This window comes from Athene cunicularia (genome assembly GCF_003259725.1).
Source record: "Athene cunicularia isolate RWA chromosome 12 unlocalized genomic scaffold, athCun1 chr12_part1, whole genome shotgun sequence".
Classification (NCBI taxonomy): domain Eukaryota; kingdom Metazoa; phylum Chordata; class Aves; order Strigiformes; family Strigidae; genus Athene; species Athene cunicularia.
In genome coordinates this window covers 13,521,725-13,526,367 of record NW_020799116.1, presented here as the reverse complement: position 1 = coordinate 13,526,367, position 4,643 = coordinate 13,521,725, and positions in this window count along the sequence as shown.

The following is a 4,643-nucleotide window of genomic DNA, read 5'->3' as shown; positions in this document are numbered from 1 at the left end:
CTCTATGTGTTGTGCTGGGCTGGGGGGAGGCTGAGGTGCTGGTGCAGGGGGGCTGGGTGGGTCTATCCTGCCCACGGCCAGGCAGTGCAGTTCCAGCCCTGATCACTCCCGCCTCCTGGCAGCTCTGTGACTTGAAGGCAGAGAGCTCTGCCACCCTGCAAGGCCCTGGCCCAGGCAGGGGAGAAAGCTGAGCCCTTGTTCCTTAGGGATGTACACGACCTACATCCTCAGGGGGAGAAAAAACAGTGTGACCCCTCCTGCTAGCTTCTCGCTGCATCTCACGTGCTTCCCTGCTACCTGTGACAACAGTCTCTGCATCCCTTGTGCTGGCCAAGAACCCCTTGCTCACAGCTGAATACCCTGGGGTATGGATGCAGTTCCCTGCCAATTTCAGGCTTGTCAGAATTTTTTTTTCCTTTGCCTCTCTGCTTCAGTGCACTGCTGAACACCCCAGAGCTGGTTGCAGGGACATCAATATAAGTCTTTCCTACTGCACTTGCTTAGTTGTTTACTAAAGTGGTCTGGAGATCCTAATACAGAAAGAACCAGAAAAGAGCTGAATGGGGTATTAATTTAAAACTGTAACCACTTGTCCTACCACCATATCCACAGAAGGCAGTTGGCACCCAATTCCAAGTGTTTAACATGTCTAGTATATTAAAGGATCCTGGCATACTGAGGCAGAAGTGATTTAGGTCAGTATTTATGGTGTGTATTTGTCCACCTCTAGACTTCTTTTAAGAAGTATGTGTACATAATGAAACACATACCATTTCCAATGCAAAACTCATTAAGTACCAACTATTCAGGAGACCTTTTTAAATTAAAATGTTATACCAAGTTTGATTTGCTTTAGCCTCTCTTCCCATTTGAGTTGCAAACCAAATGGATGAAAGAACAATAAAACACTTTCAAGAACAGTAAGTTGCATGATTATCAGAATTAGCTGGCACACAGATATTTGGGTTGGTATCAGTGAACTACACTGGCATCAATTACTGACAGAATCCTAATATTCTTTTTGTCTATAGCAACATGAGTTTAAAAAGAAAAGGCAATCATAGCTCTTAACTGTGATTATACTGCTCAGGGAGTGCTTGTAGTACAGTTTGCCCCAGTACAGAAAAATTAAATAACCTATGTTACTCCTACAATCTCTGCTCTAGGATCTTTACAAAACAACTATGCAATCTATTTGAAAAAAAAATAAGATAGATCTCTGCCCTTGGCACAGTACAGATAATTTCAAAACCAGCATTCTCATTATTTCTGAGCAATGGCACTGAGGTAAAAGCCATTTAACAGAAGCTGGGTAATTACCTGGGTACTTGCTACAAGTGGTTATCCTAACCCAAGTACGGCAGACAATGAATGCCAAGGTGACCTAGCTGAGATGCAAGGAATTATTTGACAACAACAATAAAGCCCCCTCAGTCAAAAGCCAAATAAAAGCATGTGTTTTTTCTCTGCCAACTCCAATCCAGTTTCTCTTCACTTGGTAATGTTTCCAATAAAGTCAAGAACTTCACCAAACTCCTCTTTGTCCTCAGAGTTCAGCACCCAAAAGGAATGGATTCTCCCAGGGTTGAAAAGCAAAACGACGTTCCTTTATGCGCTCAGTTGCAGTATGAGAAAGCACTCTTACATGACCTGGAGCCATCCACAAAATTAGACAAATATTTATGTCCTTAAATTTAATTTGGATGGGAGCGCAGCAGAGGAGGAGGAAAGGGAAGAGTGCACTTCTGTGTTAGCCTCAAGTCATTCACCCAGGATACCCAGACCAGAAGCTATTGGGGGACTGGTCACTACTCCAGTATTACTTAAATGCCCACAATTTTAAGTAAATGCCCACAATTTTAAGATTTTTTTTCATTCTGCAGAATATGCTTATCTCTTTATGGTTCAATCTTACTAATAATTTGAGATAATTAATTTTTTTTTCAATTACATTAGGAAAAGGATAATGCAGCCACCTCAGAACTGATCTTCAGGTGTAATCAATCACCCTAAATTGAAGACAATGCAGTATCACTTGTTTTCCAAAACCCTTAAGAAAAGTAAAAGTTGTCTTCTGTCTTCTTCCACTAATTTGAAATTATTCACACGTGAAAATGAAATAAGTGACTAATTAAGTTACAATCAGTGCAGTTCCTGTGGGAAAAAAAAAAAAGTCACATCAAAGAAATGACAATCAAGAGTCCCTCAAAATAAGCAACTAGTATTTTATAATGACTTTAAGTGTTTAACTCTACAAAGAGTTCTACTTAGGAAACTAGAAAATACCCAGTCACTTCAATAGTTCCCCAATCTAAAGAATGATCTAATGCTTTGTTTTTTCTTTTCCTGTAATGGTACATCACTGGACTGGGATTTACAAAACGAGGAAACTCCTAAGTAAGAAACAGACTAAAAATATATCATCCTCTTAATTTAAAATTTTTCAAAAAGATTCTAACAATTAGGATCCCAAAAATATTTCAACACACCCATTCAACAAAGACATACCACCTTTTTTTTTTTTTCCCCTCTTTGGTTTATCCACAAAAGCAGACTTGGTGAGGGCTCTTCAGTGACTGCACTTTTCCAGGGCACAGGGTGTCCTTCACAGTCATTCCGAACAACTGGACAGCAGTGGGTGTGTTCACCTGCTTGTGTTTTCTGTCTGAACACAGCTGCCATTGTCGGCCTTCTTCAAGTTTTGGAATGAGATGGATGCTTCTTGAGGGGCAGCTGGGCCTACACCCCTTCTACACTGCAGGCTGTCAGCCTGGGCTTCACCTGGTGGAGGTACCTCCTGTCCAACCACTCCCAACACTCCGAGGGCCTTAAGGCATGTTACTGTGGATTGCTGAGCCTTTGACTTCTTCCTGTGATCTCCAGCCTGCAGTTCTCTCTAGTCACACCTATTTTCCGTTCTTTGCATGATATTTGCCTCATCACACTCAAGTTTGTTTTCAAGCTAGATAATAAATGAAAAAGTCTAGTTGTTAGTAACATGTTAAAGCAGTTCTGAGGAACCAAACAGATAGGATGAAAACTTCCCCCCCTGCTCCCCGCAAAGGGGGAAAGTGCTATAAAAATGCAACTGGAAATGGAGTAGTCTGATTCCCTACAGTTTTGCTCTCATCACACTTACGCTTACTATAAAACACATCAGTATTTGTCTGCCTGAATGGAAATGACCAGACACCACAGGATACTAAATGAGGTTCAGACAACATTATTAGATTATATAGATTTAAAAAAAAAGTTAACTAGTTAAATAGGATACAGTTGGTTTTGGCCAACACAAACCACGAAGTCTATGTATGTTATGGTTTCAATGCCTCACTTGTTAAGATAAAAATCTGTCTTTTAGAAAGCTTGATAGTCTATAGAAAGCAATCAGCTACAGCAAGTGAAGCAAAAAAATAAAGTAGCTCTGCTGCAACAAAGGATTTTAACATCAGATTTATAATAAAAAAGTGAAGTACTTTCTCAATCTGTTCATTCCTGCAGTTTGTTGCAAGAACAGGAAGTCCAGATTTGAAAGACTTCCACAAAGAAAAGTTACTTCATGCCTATAAATAGGAGTGACAGGAACAACTCTAGAAGTCTTTGACGGGAACAAATGACATCAGATTGCTTTCCAAGAGTTATTATCTGGTGAAAAAGGAAATGATGACAGAAACCTGAAATTTTCATTTACATGTGCTTACCTACAGACTTGTTTTCAGTAACAGAACTCTAGACTACAAGGTTGCAACAATAAAATTTTACAGTATAGAATGATGGCAAACAATAATACTGCATACTTATATACATATATATATTTGAAGACTATGACTAAATCTTTGTGCATTTAGACACAGATAACCATTAATTGATAGGGTTTAGCAAAAACTTCAAGTCACCACCAAAAATTTAAAATATTAGTATTGTTGGCTATTGGCATGAGTATGTCAGGCAAGCAAAATCTGACCATGGGCCATTCTTTGGTCTTAGCAATTCCCAGAGAGAATGCAGCAGCATCAGATTCCTTTTTTGCTCTCAGGAACAACTTTATCCATCATAAGGGAATAAAGAAGTACAAGAACCCATTCCTATACTTTGCAAGCTATTTTATAAATCAGCACTTACCAGTACTCTATAAGAAGTGCTATGAACATAACAACCACACATTTAAAATTTCCTTGTGAAACAGGATGCAAACAACTTTAATTTGCTTTGTACAGATGTCCCACTTCAGATCACTAAATTAAAACACACCAATAAACTGCATGTTGCTATAGGATAAACTTTTGTCACCGCATCCCAGCCCAAACCCGGAAGAAAAACCCTAATCAGGTGCTTTTACTAACGCAGTGGTAACAGCAGCACTCCTGCACTCACCTCCTACACTCTGGTGCTTCCCGCCAGAAAGATAATTTGCTTTTTAGAGCTGCTCTCTCTCTCATCCTGAAATCCGAACTTTGCTCCTGGAGGAGGCCCTTCAGGTCAGCCACCCCCGCCCCAGAGGCGCGCAGGGACACACACCAGCGCCCCGCGGCGCGCAGGCCCTACTGCGAGGCTGGGTCTCCCGCCCCACCGACTCGCTGCGCAACCCCCGGGTTGCTCCTGCGGGGCGCGCTGCGGGGAGCGATAATGTGTATAAATCGATG